The sequence below is a fragment of the Protopterus annectens genome, chromosome 2.part1 (genome assembly GCF_019279795.1).
Source record: "Protopterus annectens isolate FY-2018-M chromosome 2.part1, PAN1.0, whole genome shotgun sequence".
Classification (NCBI taxonomy): Eukaryota; Metazoa; Chordata; order Ceratodontiformes; family Protopteridae; genus Protopterus; species Protopterus annectens.
In genome coordinates this window covers 408,466,250-408,486,295 of record NC_056729.1, presented here as the reverse complement: position 1 = coordinate 408,486,295, position 20,046 = coordinate 408,466,250, and the positions used below count along the sequence as shown (strand labels likewise).

General features: G+C 39.0%; 1 protein-coding gene across 2 annotated transcripts in view; it reads right to left on the bottom strand.

The window, feature by feature from the left end:
• Positions 1 to 19,494, bottom strand: part of NAF1 (nuclear assembly factor 1 ribonucleoprotein) — a 1,472,570-nt gene extending 1,453,076 nt beyond the window's left edge. Inside the window, exon 1 of one of the 2 annotated variants that reach the window (XM_044062219.1) lies at positions 19,391 to 19,494. The gene's annotated coding sequence lies outside the window, so the exon portion shown is untranslated. Of the gene's footprint in view, positions 1 to 10,428; positions 10,561 to 19,390 lie in introns of those variants that run through there. The other variant, XM_044062220.1, reaches the window with a different exon arrangement.
• Positions 19,495 to 20,046: the final 552 nt, after the last annotated feature.

The window sequence follows — 20,046 nt, the reverse complement described above, 5'->3', positions numbered from 1 at the left end:
GGGCTTGCTTCGCACCCCACCCTGTCCCCAAATACCTCCCGCCCCTGGTGCTGCTACATTTATTGGTAATAGACCACACCCCACTTTTTTTTTAAACCAATCAGTAACAACTTGTCACTCAACAGCACCACTCTCAACCTGATACCACCAGTCCTCCAACTCTACTATTCCTTTTGCCTAAGTTTCAAGCACCATTCAGTAGGTATGATAATCACCCAATATAGTCTTATTAACTCTACTTCTACCCCTGCTACTCATCCCATATCTCCTAACCGCCTACAAATGTCAGGGTCACCCAGGTTTCCACTACCCTAAATTCCAAACATCCATCCCATCTACAACAGATAATGCACCCTTACTCACTCCCCTCATGCTCACCTCCTTAACCCCTAAATACTACCATCTTACTAGACCTAGTTACATTAGTCATAAAACTAGACACTATTACAAAACTTTATTCAAAATCTTAAAACTCATACTCAGGATACACTACAACCTTACAAAGGATGGCAACATCCACCCAAACCCTGGTCCATCCCCACCTGTTGGCCCTAATCCCCCTACTATATCCCCTACCACCATAGCTCCAACAAATAGACCTCCTAGCTCACTGCTGGCCTGCCATCTAAACATTAGGAGCATAAATAACAAAACTCAGCACCTGCATGTCCTCTTAGCTGCTCATTCCCCAGATATATTATGCCTAACAGAAACGTGGCTGAAGCCTGCCACCAAGAACCATGAGATTCTGCCACCAGGGTATAGTATGTTTCGACTGGACCGTACCACCAGAAAGGGTGTTGGGGTAGCCATAAGTCTACCCTCTCAGCATAGACACCCAACAACCACCCCAGTTCAATAATGCTGAAATTCTTATCTCAAAACTACAAATTAACAAAAGCAAAAATGTAAATATTGTCTGTGTCTACATTCCCCCAGGAAGGAACACAGAAACTTTGGAAGACTTCGTATATTGGTTATCCAATAACCACCCCCAAGAAACAATTGTTCTGGGAATTTCAACATTGACGAACACTTACTCTTGTGAAACCCCCACAACCCACATAAACCTATATGGATTTACTCAAATCATAACCTACCCCACCAGGACAGGAAAACCACAAACAAGGAAAGTCCCATAGAATGGATACTTGTCAATACCCATCTTCAATCTTATAAATCAGGCACTTTGCCCGATGACCTAGGTGACCACTGTCTCACCTATGCAAGTTCAAAGTAGACTGCTCCTACCAACCCACATATAGAACATTAAAATACAAGAATTTTATTCTCACCAAGTTTCAAAATGAACTTAAGGCATGCAACTGGTCAGTACTAAAAAGTCTCCCCCTAGATGAAGCAGTAGCATACTTTAACACCAAATTCCTTGCTATTCTTAACTCCCATGCTCCCAGCCGCTCTATTAGAACCAAAGTTAATATTGCACCATGGCTTTCTAAAGATACCAAAACTTCACTCAAAGCATGGGCCACCTACCGAAAAACAAAAGCCCCACTTGATCAACTAAGATTCAGACAAAAAGAACCACTACTACCATCTGCTGCAAAAACACCAAAACAAAACTCAAAAAGTCTGGGCAGGAATAAACAAACTACTCCACCCAGGCCAAACCACCACCCCACCCCCCCCCCCAGCTTCCCAACAAAAATCCCCAGTAGACATTGCAAATAACTTCAACAGCTTCTTCACAGAGACTATCCAGTCTCTAGCCAGCCAACTCTCTCCCAGTGGCTCTAATTCTAATGTATCCACGCCCAGTACCCAAACATACTTTACCTTCCAACCTGTTCCTACTCAACGTGAAGAAACTAAGACCCACCACCTGGCTGCCGACCTCCTCCCAGCAGACTATCTGCAAAAGGCTGCTGACACCATAGCCTACCCCATCTCTATCTTGATCAACAGAGCTATATCTGAAGCTGCTGTACCCACTATATAGAAAATCTCCCATGTCATACCTCTCCATAAAGGAGGTAGTTCCACTGAACTGTCAAACTTTAGACCCATAGCTATTCTGGTCACCTCTAGCGAAAATTATGGAGAAGTGTGTACACATACAGCTCATATACTACCTCACACAGAACAAGCTGTTGTCCAACTTTCAGTATGGCTTTAAGCCACACCACAGTACTACTTCTGCCCTCCTCTCTTTCTCTAATGTCATTAACCACAACAATAAACTATCCTCAGCACTATTTCTAGATCTAGCCAAGGCTTTTGACATGGTTGACCACAAAATGCTTATAAATACCTTGAAGGCCTTCTCCTTAAATACCTTGAAGGCCTTCTCCTTAAACAACCATGTACTCCAATGGTTTCAATCCTACCTGCAGGGCAGGCAACAGGCAGTCCTATGGCAGGACAAGCTATCATCTCACCTACCCATCACATTAGGAGTCCCCCAGGGCTCGATACTAGGACCCCTTCTTTTCTCCATCTTTATCAACGACCTTCATTCAGTCATCCCAGATGCTACCTGCATTCAATATGCGGATGACTCCACCTTGATTTGTTCTGACAACTCACCAGCTACTTTATTCACATTAACCCAAATTACCTTCAATACAGTGGAAAAATGGCTCTCCAATCAACATCCAATCCTAAACCCCAACAAAACTAAGTTGCGCCTCTTCTCCCCCACATGCAGGACCCCCCTCTGCCAGCCTTCAACATAACTGCTAACAATGGCACCATCATCGCCCCAGAAGCCCAAACTAAACTACTGAGTGTCATAGTTGATAACCTGAAGTTTGATTCGCATATCAAACTATCAAAACCATTAATAAAAAACTCGGCTCTCTTTACAGAATCAAACCTTTCCTTACCCCACTTGCTAGAACTGCAACTGCCTGTTCCCATCTGCTATCAACTCTTCTCTATGCCTGACCTCTATTCTCCAACTTAAACAGATCATCCTGCTATAACCACATTGCCAGATTTGCTACTGGCACAGCCTAAAGGACACACCACTGTCAAAACCTAAATCGCCTAGGATGGCTTGAACTGCCAAGCCTACTGCAGTTCAACCAGCTAATAGTGGCACATAAAGTCCTTTACCAACCGGAAAATACACCTGCACTAAAAATTATTATCAGCCCCTACACCAGCACCCGGCCACTGCGATCATCCACTAGACTCCTAGTTCAAACATACAAATCCAACTACTCAGCTGAGGACTCTCCATTTGCGAACTCTGTTGGAAAAATATAGAACAGACTTCCCAGCTGACTTGACCCTAGAACCCTAACTCAATTCAAAAACAAACTCAAGAAATACTTCAAAACTCATTGGTTATGTCCTTGCACTAACCCCGACTAGTGACCTCTCTATTTCTTAGGTGCCTTACCTTCATCAACTACTTCTAACTTTTAATTGTATAACTGCTGTTCAGTGAGTCTTAAACCTGAATGTAATGTTATGTATGTTTAACTTTGAAAATAATGTTATTTTGGTAAAAGTGTTTTATAATAAGTACTACATGTGCTAAATGCTGGTATTGCTTATGACTGCAATCTGCTTGAAACTAGCACTTAATAAAGGTTCAATGTGAATTTATCTTGGAGCTTTTCTCCCCGGGCCTCCACTGAAAATGGACATGTATCCAGTTAGACTATCCAGGTCAACAAATGTAAAATAAAAATAAATAATAAACTATTTAAGTTTCTACTGCTGCAGTAACTTGGTTTTTGCAAAGGGACATTTAAATTCAAGACTTTATTTTTAGTTTGTACAAGTTAATATTTCAGTTCTTTAAATTAGATTCTACTGCAAGACCATTCCAAAACAAGACTTTCCAAAATAGCTGCACACTAATCAGTAACAATTTCAGCTCCCCCAGTGTGAAGAATCAATAATTCTGCCAGTTTTAGTAAAATTCAATTACTGGCTGCCAAGTACACTGCCTACATGCCAGCAAAGAAAATTTGAGAGCCTGAAAGAAAATCAACTAGAAAATGTGGAGAAAACACTGACTGGAAGAATCACACAGCTGTTTAGAAAAAAGCAGTTCAAGCAACAGCTTTGGTACAACAGATGACTTCCAGTAATTTAAAAGTACTCAAAGCTGAATAAAATAAATGACAACACTGTGAAGGAGTATATATTTTTTTTACTTTTTAAAGAAAAATAGGCATTACAATGTAAAGAGATAAGAAAGGCTGGACAAAAGAACTTTTAAGCTAAAAGGCTGTAATCTTGGGCTGCTAGGGTTTGGGACTGGATGTAAAAGTACACTGAATATGAGAACAGAGATGTTTTATTTTACTTTTGCACAGGTGAATGCCTGGATTAATGCCCTTGGCTTAATCTATTTTTTTTTTGAAAGCAAGTGGACTTTTAGAGACCATGATGTAATAAATAGTTTTCCTTTAGCAAGCACATGTTCAGTGAGAGTTGATAGTCTGTAGCGGAGGGTAGCCGTATGTTCTGTTCAACAAACTAACTACAGGTGAAAGCAATAAATCTCAAGAGGTCTGGGTACTGTTTACTGAGTGAAACAAAATTAAAAAAAGTCAAGCAGCTTAATAAAAAAAAAAAACGTTTTTAATTACTGGAGGTGAATGGCATGGATAACCTTAATTTTAGGTTACCGACAAATAAAAAAACAACAGGGACAAAGTCTAGCACAAAACTTCAGCCTACCAACACATGGGAGGCCAAAGTTGCAAATAAAATTGAGGGAAAAATCAAGATGGTATAGCCCCTTTGTATAAGGGACTGCAAAATGCTGGCTAGCTTCTGCTACAAAAGCCTAAGAAAAATGTCAGCTTTCTCAGTATGCAAAGTATGCAATTAGCCTTCATTGTAAAACAAGTCCAGCATTAACTATGTAAAATTAATCTCAAAATAGTGTTGTAGAATCACTAAACAACATCTAAAAACAATCAGAGGTAAGTTCCTTAAAGAAAGAAATATGTAGTCCTAAAATTGGTTTAAATGGTAGACAAGCGCTGAATAATAATGTTGTATCACAAACATTCAGGTTCAGATCAAACTATTTCTTAAAAATCAGTAATACCTAGGAGTGTGGGAGTGGTTACCACAAGTGTAAAGCACCAGTCCTTAAAGTTCCAATTAGCCAATGGTAATCTCCCTTACCAAGTAAGAAGTGAAAGCCCTAAAGTGCGCCAAGAAAAAAAAAAAAAAAGAAGGGCTACATACCAGTGTTTTGAGCAGATTAAAAAAAAAAATTCAGTGTCACTTAATCATTATTTTACTAACTAGTTATCTTTAATATTAAACACAAGTAGTCCATAAAGAACAGTGAACATGTTTATGATATTAGGAAGGCCAAGGCCATCATAATGCCCATTACAGACATATTAAGAACTATAGAGATCATAGTTTTAAATTTTTAATTGTGGAACAGTTATGCAAGGACCCTCAGGGGAAGCGACTAATTTGCACTTAGATTTTAGTGAACTAAAGTGGCAGCTAAAATTGGACGCAACTAGGTTTCCAAGGCTTAATGAAACTACCAATATAGCTTGTATTTTGAAGCTAAAGCAAATTATGGGTTGACTGGTGTACATTAATATATATATATATATATATATATATATATGTGTGTATATACATATATATATATATATATATATATATATATATATATATATATATATATATATATATATATATATATATATATATATAAAATGTACATATATGTACATACACTAATTATATACACACACATCACTGTGTGCATTATTTTATGTTTTTTATACATTTTTTAATATTTAGGGTTTTGCATAATTATATATATTTATTATGTAATACACGTGCTTAATATTTTTTAGCACTTTCTTAATGGTTATTGTGTGCCTTCACTTTAAATGGGAGTGACTTTTAATTAATTAACATGTGACTAAAAGTGGGTATATAGGGGCTGGTTATTTTAAATGATGGTTGTTCTGAGGAAGTCCTTATCGGGGAAGAGAGCGTTAAACATTTATTAAAGTCTTCTTGGATTGTTGGCTGGCTTCTGTGTGCTGGTTTAATACATTTAAATTTGTTGTTCTACTTTTCGTAGTCCATAAAGAACATGTTGGATGCAAGATGATAGAAATTTAATGCAAATTTGGACTTCCAAATAGTTTGTCATAAGGCTGCCTTGTCTCTAACCCAATGAATATTGTAAATGGTGGATCTACAAGAAACTGAAAGTAACATAATTGAGAAAAAAAAAATAAAGAACCAACTGGTCTTTATTCGCAGGTTATCCTAACAGCACTCTCACCAACAGCTTCATCAGATCTGTTTAATGCCTGTGGGTGCAGCTGTCAAATTTATTTATTTATTGACATTTGTTAACCGGGTTAGTCCAGCTGGGCGAGTAGCCCGTTTTCGGTGGAGACCCAAGGATAAAAAGTTCCACTTACAATCAGTTTACAGTTTTATCAAAATTCACACTCCAAGATAGTAAAATTAAAAATACAGCAGGCACACACGTACACACTCATGCCTAGGGCCAATTTAAAGTACCCAATCTACCCACAGCATGTCTTTGAGATGGTGGAGGAAACCTGAGCACCCAGAGGAAACCCACATGACCATAAGGAGGACATGCAGACTCCGCACAGAGGGCACCCCCAGCCGAGAATCGAACCAGAGAACCTCTTGCTGTGAGGCGGCAACGCTAACTGCTGCACCACCATGGCCATCCCACATCATGTGACAATAATAAGGTAAAAAGGTGGGGTAATGAAATAAAACTAGACATTAACGGGTAGGTGGGGATGTGACAGAGAGAAATTTAAGAAAAGGGTACTGGAAATTATTTGAAATTAAGCTAATAAATGCCTGGCCCTCAATGTCCTATTTGGGTACAGGAAGTCATTACTCTTTTCGGGAAAACTTGGATAGGCACTCACACGCTGTCAGCTTAGAAACAATCTACGAGTTATTAGGGAAGATAGAAATTTCTTCAGAAGTTATAGCTAGTGAGTTGGATAAAATGACAGTGGAGTTTAAAAAACAGGAGTGAGGTAAGAGAGAGAGACAAGAATTACTTAGAGGGACTGACAAAGGTTACAGTATTGCAGAATAAGGGGAACTTCACAGAACAAGTAAAGACAGAGAGCTAGACAGAAAATATCATGGACAAAAGAAAACATGAGTACTTATACTAACTGCTAGAGGAGCTCTAATAGTGACAGAAGAGTAAAACAGCTAATAATATGCACAAGTTTAGAAAGATTGCGGTTTAGTAGTTTTTTTTTTTTTTTTTTGGTAACAACTCCAGAGCACAAAAACTTTTTAACACAACTTAGGCAACAGAAAGTACAAAGGGTTGTTGCCAAACTTAGGGAACCCATAGTAAGAGAAATAAGACCGACATTCTGTAGAGATATTAGACATATTTCGGAAAGTTTAAGAAAATCTGTATAAAGCTAAGAAATGTGGAAAATAAGAAAAAGCAGAAATGGAAATATTTACAGAAGACTTAAGTATGGCAAGGTTAGACGCAGATGAGGCTCAACAATTAACAGTTAAGATGGGAGGAGAGGACAACCTGTGTGCAGGAAAGTCTCCAGGAATAAATGGTATTCCTGCGGAAGTCTGGAAGCTAGGAGTTAAGAAAGTGATAAAGATCTAGACGATGTTGTTTAATAGTACTTAGAAGGGAAGCGTCAATATCCTGGAAGAAAGCTGTAGTAGCTAACACCTACAGACAGTAAGGACTCATCAGACCCAGCTTCATACAGACCCAAATTGATAAAGTGTTTGAATCAAAAGACATGTATCAGTGTGGTTTTGTGAGGGAGAGGCAAACACTTAAAACTAATAGAAGAATGATGATCCTGACGGAAGCAGAATGCAAGAAAATACCACTGTTGTTGGTGGGCCTTTATACACAGAAAGCATTCAGAGTAGGACAATGGAAGTATTTGCATTCCCTGAATACAACATTAAGGTTAATTAGGAGGACATACGAGGGGTTGCAGAGAGAAATGAAAGTGGGAGGGTTCCTCTCCCATGAGTTGTGTCTGAAGACAGAAACAAACCAATGGTGTTCTCTTACCCCTTTGTTATTTGCTATTTATTTAGTGCCACTGGCAAAAGAAATACAGACTCAGAAATTAAAGGGTATAATTGGTATGGCAATCAAGAAAAGTTGGATTTATTTGCAGAGGATATTATTTTGTACCTGATAAACCAGAAAAGAATATCTCAGTATTGTGGAACATTCTAAGACAGATTTCAAGTCTTTTCGGGATACAACATTAAGGAAGACAAAACAAGGTTATAGCTGTAAACTATGTACCCACATATGAATTTGTTTAGCAATACCCCTATTTATGTGGACATGACAAAATGAATTCTTTAGAAGTATGGGTTAAAAAGGCAGGTAAGGATATGTGGGCAGAGACAAAAAAAAAAAAACTAGAAGCTCTTGTTTATGGATACGGATAGCAAGATACAAGCAGTGAAAATGTTTTTAATCTCACTAGTTTTATACACAATTCAAGCACATTTTTATCAATCAGAGAAGATGATGTGGATAACAATACAGAATTGAAAGATTTTACCTCAGATGTAACAAAGCCAAGAAGATTTACGATTTTTACCTGGAAGCATTTGCATAGGTATCTTAACACTCCACAAAGACTCCAAAGAATGTTTTCCTTGCGTAGATGCCAAATGTTGGAGGTGCGACAGGGAAGAAAGAGTTAACTGGGAACATATGTTTTGGGTGGGAAATGAGTTGGCAGACTTTAAAAATTCCCTACAGACTACTCTGTCAGAAATAATGGGTAAGCACATGGGTGTAACTAAGGAAATTATTTTCTGAGCTGGGATACAGGATAGGAATTGCCTAGACATAGTAAGGCCTTGTTAAGTTTAACTATGGTGGCTGCCAAAAAAGCAACTACTAGATGCTTGTGATGTATGCTTAAATGAAAACCAAAGTCTAAACCAAGTGTATTTCAAGTAGTGAATAAAACGAATGTCTTTCAGCTTTTCCCGGTTAGGGGTTGCCACAGTGGAACTCTGGTCCGCTAATGATTGGCTGTGGATTTTTACGGTGCTGAGGTGCCAGCCCGACACCCAACCTTCAAAGAAGGCACACCCATTCACGCATCCACCTAAATGCATGTCTTTAAACATCACTCGATCGCTGGGAGGACATGCAGACTCCACACAGAAGTGAAAGTGGAATCTTCAGAAAATTATAGAAGCAAATTACATAGAAAAAAAAATTGAAATTGTGGGAACAATACATGCAGAATGTTTTTTTAGGAATACGGTTTAAGGAAAGGCAGGAAACGGGCAACTTGCATAATGCTGGATCGATGACAATTATAGAAAATAATATATGTGATGCATAATGTTTGTAACTGTGAACATGATGATGTGGTTTGTTTTCTTTTATATAAATGTATGTTTGCTTATATCTTAAGTAATAATCAATAAATGTGTACAAACACCATTCCTAAACACCTCCCTGTGTTTGGGCCACACTAAATATGTCAAACAACTTTTTTAATAAGCAGCACATTTCAAACCCTCAAAAGCTCTTGCTGTGCCAAGGATTCAATGAAGCATGCTAACCTAAGAGGTATGTGCCCATTTTCACAATGTACTTCATCAAAGTGCTCATACTTTTCTGATTATTAATGCTTTAAAGTATGCTTCATAATATACGCCCTGAAACAATTCCTAGCTTTCTGAACATATAAAGTCTTAGATGATTATAAAGGACAATGGTATGTGACATTACTGTCAAAGTCAAAATGGATTACTTTTCAAATGCAGTTTTATTATGCACTGAAGTCACACGCAATAAACAGCTCATCTAATACAACAGTAATCCTGCAAGGAAACGGTAAAGGAGAAGATATCACCTTTAAAAAACAGTTTGTAGGTAATGTGCTTTACTCACTACCACATTAAACAGGACTACTCATAAAAATGGTATGGCTTTTACACAAACAATGCACACTGTATAACTCTGTATACTACTGCAATTTTAACGTAACTAACAGCATGTCTGCTCAGTGTACAGACACCAAAAGCAAAACACACTTTCAGTTCTTAAGATTTTTAACTGCATTATGTTAGTGAAATATTTTTTTTACTGCAGAATATAAATACTGGTTTCTGGAAGAACAGCAGTGCAGTGCATGGAGTATTTGCACAGCACAGGGTGGCTACACCCAGAAAAACTGAACTACAGCTTGCACTTTTCCATAGTTCTAGCCTATCTGCACAATCCACGGTCCTTAGGTAATTACTAGGCTAACAACCCCAAAGTTATTTAAGGGGCATACATTGTCAAGCATTTATAAGCTGTATCGGTCTACTAGAGACACACGTACCAGACCAGGGTACATTTCCAATTCTTCATCTACTGGAAAGGTGGGGGAACAGTTTCAAACACTGTAGCTTCAGCACACAACCCACCTGTTTAGCAAAGCGTTAGTCCTCTGTACCACCACCAGACACTGGTGGTTACAGTGCTTGGCTGACAAGCACAGAAGTATGAATTTAAATGTTTGAAGCAGAAACCGTCAACATGATACGGCAATCAAGTTTCTTGAAGGCCAGTACGCTAAAAGCTAGACAACCAAACCAAAAAAAGACAAAAGAAGGGCAATATAATATCATGTACTGAGGACAGAATGAGCAGAAGAAATAAAGCCTTACTTGAAAAACAAAACAAAATCCCTCAAAATGGTGTCACTCACTAGGTCAAAGCTATGAATGAATACTACCCACTTTAAGTGATGCAAGGGAATTAGTATGGCACAGAAAATCAAAAGATAATAAAAATGTAGTTAATGCAGTTTTCTTTCCAGTTTCTGACCATATCATCTTTTTAAGGTCTTAAAAAAACTTTTGTTATAAACCAAACACACACTTACTGATATGAACAGGTCGTAGACAAAATTTAGATAGCCTTGGAGAACTGGGACAAGCTTAAATGGAATATATTAGTGAAAGTATTCATTATTAAGAGTAATATTTCCACAGAATTACTGCAGATGCTAAATAGTGTACTTCTTGCATCATGAACAAATACCTACTTATTTCTTTGACGATTCACTGTATTTGTACAATATATGATGTTGAATTATACTGCAGTGGTGCACAACCTTTTTGTGGGGAGGGCCACTACACTAATTCTTAATGCATCCGTGGGCCACCTCAAAACATAGCAAGTTGTTACACGTTAAATAATAGGTACAGGTTACACGTTAATAATAGGTACAGGTGACTGGCATTTTTAAGACAGCAGTCATGAAATTGCCTGTTTTCTACATCAACTTTATGTTTAACTTTATTCTGGCTTGCAGCCATGACTTGTTACAAACTCTTGCAGAAAGTTACTATTGTTTACAGACTACAAGTTATAAACAACAAAGTATAGTTACTTCCACAGCTAAAATTAGAGGTGTGCGCAACTGTAGTCAATTAGGTAAGTAAGCAAGTGCTAGAAAATGTGTGTGACTGGAATAGGGCATAGCATTTTTTCACTTTTTTTTTTTAATTTTTGGTTACGCTCTGGGGGTCGGATAATATTGCATCAGGGCAGGACATTGCGCACCACTGATATATTGTAAATGTTAAATTAATAAATTTGTTTATAATAATAAACTTACCTCTTTCCTATGGGGTACAAAGAACCGTAGAATAAACACTAACAGCTTGTACGATCATAAAGAGAAAGGGAACCTGAAGATATTTAACTCTCCCCAGTCCCTTACATGATTTCAAGAACAGTAATCACTTATCACTATTTTCAGGCACCTTAGTCATCTCTCCTGCTAACACTCCCCTTTGGATTAATGCAGTTTGATCAAGTTTCTGATCTTGATATAAACCCCAAAGCCTTCGTTCATAGTACACCAAGTTTTATTTATAAGTTTCTTTCTTTTACCACACTCCTAATCATGGAAGTTCACAATTTCATCTCCAAAACTATAAAATGTCTTTATTTTATCGTTGTTGACTGGGAAAGTCTGACTAGGCAGAAAGCCTCTCTTCAACAGAGGCCCAAGGAAAAAAGCTCCACACCCACAAATAATAATACAAATATTCATCAATACAATACAGATAAGCAAAGAAAAAAAAAAATCAGATATACGGCTAGATTCCAAAAGACTTGTTCTTTGTGCAAGTCCTCTTTAAAAAGCAGGTTTACACCACAGTAAATAACACAGACTGCAAGTGTTTTAGAATCAGAACCATTACAGATAGACCATTACAGATATTATTAATACAAAACAGATATAAAGTGATCAGTAGACAGATAAAATTAAATATAAAAACATACTAGAGATTTGATTCTGCTGTTCAGAGATTAAGGTTGTGATGAAACAGTAATAGAATAGAAAACCACTTTGTGACACTGTTGTTGATGCATCACACTTGCTATACAGTACAGATGAAAGGAAGGAAATCTATAACCCGACTAAAAAATGAGTGTTGGGAGACAGTATTGTTATTAAATTTGTAATGTTGGTCCTGTTAGTAATGGAAAAATTAGGCAGACGGAGAGATATAAAGAATAGGGAGATGATAAAAGTTCTGCTTTTGCATTCAAGATTAAAGGCTATCCACAAACAAGATATGTTCTTGAATAATTTAATGTGCTGTGGCTTTATATAATAACCTGGTGTGGAACGCAAGCATAGCCAAGAGTTGAACAAGTGTTGTCTTAGTTTGGATTTACAATTTTAACTTGTTATATGTTTCAGGGCAAGTGGTAAACAGTTTCAGAGTTGGGAAACATAGTTGGAGTAAAAGGGTCTCCTGCAGAATTGTTTGACATTTTGGTGACTAGTAAACATTTTTCAATAGAATGTAGATCTCTAGATGGATAATAATTTTGAATGATGTTCTTTAAAAGGGGGCAGTTTTCCTGTTTGTAGATGACACTATGTGCTGCAAGAAGCTAAGCACAGTCTCTACACAAAGATGGAGCGTCCACTTTCCCAGGCAATTATAGGCCCATCAGCCTAACTAGCCTGACCTGCAAGGCCACAGAATGCATTATCATGGGCCTTATAAACAAAGACATTGGCAACCTCCCGACACTTGACCCCACACAATTTGGTTTTGTCAAAGGGAGAGCATGCTTGTTAAACTTGGGTCGACTTCTTTGAAACCGTCACCAAAGCTATGGACGAGGGGAAGATGGTGTACACCGCCTACCTTGACCTAGCCAAAGCCTTCGACACTATTCCCCACTCGGGCATGATAGATATACAGGTCGATGCCCATCTGAGAGAGTTTGTTACCAGATGGGTAGCTAACTGGCTCACTGACAGAACCCACTCAGTCAAAACAGGGGAAGCCACCCCTAGTAGTAGACCTGTAATGAGCGGTGTACCCCAAGGATCGGTCTTGGGGGAACTCCACTGTTTGGGATATACTTTTCTGAGATGCAAGCCAAAACCAGTGGTCTGTGGCTGACCAGGTTTGCAGATGACTGCAAGCTGGGAGCAGTCTTAAATTCCCTTAGTGATGTGAACATCCTCCAAAACTAATGACTGGTGCCAGAAGCATGGCCTCAAACTGAATGCCAAGAAATGAATCATTATCCCCCTTGGGGAAAATGGCACCCCCCACTAATTATCACATTATTAACAACGTACTAAGTACGTAATCAAGTCGTGAGGGACTTGGGCACCCAGGTGGATAGCAACTTGACTTTTGACCACCATGCTGCCTTTGTTGTACAGAAGGCTTTCTACATGGCCCACCTCATAAATATGGGTATTTCATCCAGGATCTAGGTCATAACATCCCTGTACGCCTCCCTTATCAGATCCATTATCGAATACAATGCCCCCTTCTGCATGTACCTTGCCAAGCACATGCGGCAGCTGGAGACCACAGAGGTTCCTGACTAGGAAAATCCAGGGTCTCAAACACCTATCCTATACATACAGGCTAAAAGACCTGCCCCTCTACTCAGTCTCATACAGACTGCTCAGAGGTGACCTGTGTCTGGCCATAAAAGGCCATATCAGAGCAAGCCTTGATCGAGTTACTGCATATCCATAAGTGACACTCCACTCGTGTAACCCGCACGCAAGGCCTTTGTTTGGTCTGTGACATTAACAGAACTTGTTGGCTGGATAGATTTGTGTCCCAAAGACTCCCCCATCTGTGGAATAGACTCCCTGTCCATGTTAAGCAGAGTACCTCTCTAGCCCTCTAAGAGGAACCTGGACGACTGGATGGGAAAGAAAAAAATACAGCTCTGGGATCCCACCTGTGTCCCTGCTAGACAGGGGAAACAGGTGGAAACTTTGAGGGAACATGGGTCAAATTCTTGGCCAGGCTTATAAGGGCCTCTGGGCCAATAGCCTAGTATCATCCTATAAGTAATGTGGTAATTCAATCTAGTGGAATTATTTTAGGGCAAGCCAGTGGTGGCAGCTGAAGGGGGAGTTTTTAATTAATTTCGGTACTTTACTGTAGCCCACATACGGCTTGATTTGGTGTAGTTTGCAGATTTGCTAATAACAGGGATGCACACAAAAATGTGGGAAGATGCTTGGGTGTAAATAACATTAGTTACTCACATAAGTAGGAACACCATTATCTTGGATGACTTGAACTAACCAAATGGACTCACAAACTATACCACCACTACAGTGTATGCTGAATAAAATCTTTAAACAAGGATTCCCTGGACCAGGCTGACAAATGCACTAGCAAACAGACTATACCAGTCCTGGTTATTAACATCTATACGTATTATCTCCATGGTATCCCCCTTACTGATCAAGTCAGACCACAAACTAGTAAACTTTATTTTTATTTTACATTTGTTGACCGGCATAGTCCGACTGGATAGAAGTCCACTTTCAGTGGAGGCCCAAGGAGAAAAGCTCCAAGGTTAACAGTAAAAACACAAAGACAATTTAGAAAAAGTAGCTACATACATTCATTTGTGCATCAATAACAACGGTAGTTATAGTAGCAACATACATACAGTATATACATACATACAGTAGTTACATTGCTTGCAGAGGTTAAATTACATACATATTTAGACTTGATCAGTTACAAATACTGGGTAGAAATCAAATCTCCAATCTGTCAGAAACTAATATTACATAACTTAAATGCCTGAAATGTATTAATCTCCTAATTTTCCAGCAAGTCTACGACAAAGTTTTTAAATCTGAGTATAGAAGTACTACCCATAACACTGACACTACAAAGAGTTATGCAGACATGTTCTACTCGCACTTGGACAATTGAATTGGCAGTTCCTACCATATGCAGTAAATGGGGAAGCTTACTAGCAAATCACTGTGGTAGTCCTAAAGCATTACTAAAAATATAGTAAAAAAGGAAGAAACTCCAAAAACACCTGCAACAGAGCAAAAGACACGGATTCCCTTAAATGTTTTTGGTTGTATAATCAGACCTACTCAATGTCTATGGTCACACCTGCTTACAATTCTTAAAAACGGAATGGTATTACTGTCTCAGTGGAGTACCTATTAAAACAACTAAAGTCATCAAACATGGCTTTCCTATTTATCTGTAAAAAGAGTTCTAGGTTATGAGACAGAGCTCCCAAGCATTTCCTTCCTGAGCCATGAAACTATTCCTTCAATTAAAAACTAAAAAAATAAAGTCAGTCACAATTTAAGAAGACTGTCAGAAGATCCCATATAATCATCTCTCAGTGTTAACAGCTATCCAATGATCTAGATTCTTCCACCTCCATCAACACTCTCTTTTCTTATATTAACTTTCTAAATCCAATTTTATTTAATATCCTTGTAGCAATAAGCAACACCAGATCACACAGTTTTTGACTTATTAAATGCTTCAAAAGATCAATCTAGGTTTTTTAGTTTGCTTGCTACAACTTTTTTAATTGCTCTTATTTCGGCTTTTTCCCCGGTTAGGGGTCGCCACAGTGGAACTCTGGTCCGCTTATGATTGGCAGTAGATTTTTATGGTGCTGAGGAGCCAGCCCAACGCCCAACCTTAAACGAAGGCACGCCGATTCACGCACGTTTTTCAAACGCCACTCGACAGCGGGGAGGATATGCAGACTCCACACAGAAGGTGCTCCAGCCGAGAATCAAACGGGAGAACCTCTTGCTATGAGGCAACAACGCTACCACTGCACCACCGCGGCTCACCTTGTAATAAATTTCTTTAATTTAATTTTATTTTACATTTGTTGACCCGGCTAGTCCAACTGAATATATGTCCATTTTCAGTGGAGGCCCGGGGAGAAAAGCTCCAAACAAACACAAAAAAAAAAAAACACAATATCATTTATAATATGAGACATTTACAAATACAGCTAACTTTACAGATACTCATCTCATTCATTACATTTTGTTGCATTTCTGTAAACAGGATCATGTTACATTTCAGCTATGGTTAGCCATTCAAAAACATTTCCTAATAAAAAATTTATATAAGAGAATATTTTTTTTTTGTATTCTTCAGTAGGAAGTATTTAGAGAGACTAGACACAGTGTAGTTTAAGAGAAAAATCTATAACAAAACATAGCAGCTTATGAGTAGTCTGGGATATAAGCAGAAATAAGTTTAATCAGATGGATAAATGCCTAGTCAGGTTTAGTACAGGGACACAACCAGTGTGTTGTAAGGTAGATTTTCAGTCTATTTTTGAAGAGTGATAGAGAGGGAAGAGAGGAAAGGTTACTGGGGAGAAAATTCCAAGTTTTTCCAACAGCATTAGAGAAGAGAGATTCACCAGCCTTGTTGTTAGGTTTAGAGGTATGTAGAAGATTTTTATGTGAGGAACGTAGTGATTTCAGATTTGTATATGGAGTGATGAGGGTAGATAAAATAGGAGTACTGAATGGTTTATAGAGAGTTTTATGGGCAATGGTTAGTTAATGGAATTTAATCCTAGCTGCTTTATATTTATGCAGTGGTGGGTTCTGTAAGGGTTTCCTGTTGCAAATCTAGCGATTGTAGGAGTTTTCCAGTTTGCTGAGGTTATTTTTAGAAAGTTTAGTAAAATAGCTTAAATATAAACCCCTATGTCACTAGATGGATTGCAAACTGGCTCAAGGACAGAACCCACATGGTTAGAATTGCTGGAGCCATGTCAGACTCCAAACCAGTTACAAGTGGTGTCCCACAAGGCTCAGTCCTGGGACCTCTCTTGTTCGGTATATATTTCTCGGAGGTACAGGCCAACACGGAAGGACTGTGGCTGACCAAGTTCGCAGATGACTGCAAACTGGGTGCCATAATCGACTCTCCAGCCGACACAAGCATCCTCCAAAAGGGCCTCATAGAAACAGACAACTGGTGCCAGAGCCATGGCCTCAAGCTAAATGCCAAAAAGTGTATAGTCATCCCCTTTGGCAAAAACAAAGTGCCCACAAATTACCACATAGGTGGTAATCCATTAAGTACAGAAGAAGTAATTAGGGACTTGGGGACCCAAGTTGATAGCAATCTCTCATTTGACAACCACATGGCCAAAGTGGTTAGAAAAACATTTTATATAACCCACCTAATCATGAAGGGATTCGCATCTAGATCAGGGGAGGTCATCGTACCTCTTTACTCATCCCTCATCAGGCCCATAATTGAGTACAATGCCCCTTTTGGGATGTACCTTACCAAACACCTGCAGCAACTGGAAAGACCCCAAAAGTACCTCACCAAGAGGATCAAAGGGCTCAAACTGATGCCATATGCTGCCCGTTTAAAGAAACTCCAGCTCTATTCAGTGGCATACCGCCTGTTCAGAGGCGATCTGTGCCCGACGTATAAAGCCATGTCCAACCCGGGATTAATGGACATGCTGCACCCCAGAAAATGCAAATCCCATCGAGCTACACGCTCGAGAGAGACTTGAACCTCAGCACTGAAATAAATAGGACATGCTGGAGGGACAGATTCATAACCCAGTGGCTCCCTTAACTCTGGACAAAAATCCCAGTCCAGGTTAGGCAGAGTCCCTCATTGACTCTATTCAAGAGGAATCTTGATGAGTGGATAGGAGATCGTAGGTTTACCCAGGAGTGGCTTTAGGTCAACTGGTGCCCTAGGCAAAAGGGCTCCATGGTGCCCTACCGCCATCATCTGGTGCCCCCATCCTGGTCTAACTACATTAAATAAATACTGGAAAAGTGCCCCTGCTAGAGCGGCGCCCTAGGCGGCCGCCTAGTTGGCCTATGCCTAAGGCCGGCTATGGGTTTACCCCGGGTATCACTTCTGTGTCACTGTTAGACAGAGGCACAGTATACTAATCTCAAAAAAGGGCAAAGCAAAATTAATTTAAAATGGGTGGCGAAAGCCAAACACATTCTGGCTAGGCTTATAAATGCCCTACGGCAGATAGCCTAGTATGAACCTATGAACCTAAAAACAGATAAGGCATAGAAGAGAGGAGAGGAGAGATTAGTAAAAATCAACTACCAATCATTAGCGGACCGGAGTTCCGCTGTGGCGACCCCTAACCGGGAAAAGCCGAAAGACACAACAAGAACAACGTGATTTTAGGCTTCTTAATGGCTAAAGTTTGTCGATGTTGTTTACAATGTACCTACAAAGCATAAATCCATACTCACAGTGTGTGCCAGTGCTGCAAGCCTCAATACTTGTTAATATCCGAAAGTATACGCCAATGTTGTAGAATATTAATGATGTCATCCCCTGCTACCCCCCCCCCCCCCCAAAGGTTAACAAAATAAGTAATAAACTATGTGAGGTGGGGTGAGATAAGTAAAAATAAGTCAAGTTTTCACATGGGTCTAAATGCCACACACAAACGCATTCTTCGTGTTTGCTGTTAAAAAAGAAAACACTGTATCCCCACACCATCATGTGAATGTTAACACTAGTTAGTAGCAATTTCAAATGTTCATTCACATAATACACACATGCACATATAACATGCATGTTCAGCGCAAATCTCAGAGGAAGCATTTCACAGCTCACTTGTCACAACACATTTTGGTGGAAAAATGAACAAATCCGCTACTCAAAAATAACTTTTTCCACTATTTATCTCATAACGTGATTAACGCTGAAATACAATGCTCCATTTAAAACGCACGTGCGTCCAGAAACATTAGCAAAACTCTCTACTTAAGGGTCTCAGTCGCTGGATGTTGTTGCCATTCTTGCTCAACATCATTACATTTGGAATGACACTATGACACACCTTAATTAGAAGCATAGCAATGAATGATCACAAACCGCACTCACTACTTTACGGTTTAAAATATATCCTGCAACAAGGCCTATTACGTTCACAAGCAAAACACAGCAAAGTTACATTACTGTCATTCAAGAAGTTAGATCAGTACAAAAACAAATCTAATAGTCACTTATGCCCTTATCAGACACAGTCTTGTACATATAAACAACACAGATAAAAAAGGAATACCTTCACAGACAGATCATGTTTTGAAAATACAAAATCCAAATTGAACAGCATGCTTTCTCCCTGCAAACAGCTCTTCATTCACACGCCCCCTCGTGAGAACGTAATGACGCATTATAAGACAGCACAACCCTTTTGAGCTGCTTTTCAAAACAGGAGACAGGTACAACTTTAGAGCTCTACTATTCTGTGCAAGATCGCTGCTGTCTTGTTAGGGTTACCACCTGTCCCACTTTGCGAGGGACAGTCCCTCTTTCGGCAGTTGTGTCCTGCAAAAAATTGAAAAAATGACAAATGTCCTGATATTTTAGGACAAAAAATGTACCTATATTGTCTTTAATAGTTGCATAAAACAGTTATTTGTATCTGAAATGCCTAAATGTTATAAGAAACAGAATAGGCAACTAAATGCTACAAGAATAAGCTTTTATTTAGGCAAAAAAGTGAAGTTCTGTCCTTTGTACGTGGGTATGTTTTGCCCAGCAAAATCTGACGTTTCTACAAAAAATGTCCCACTTTGGGCATTTGAAAAGGCGGCAACCCTATCTTTGTTGTCCCCGTCAGTGTCTGAGATTTTTTTTAGTTTATGGCACAGCATAGTTAACCAACTTCTTCCCTGCAGCAGACTTTCTTTGGAGATGTCACTAGGGTTATCACTT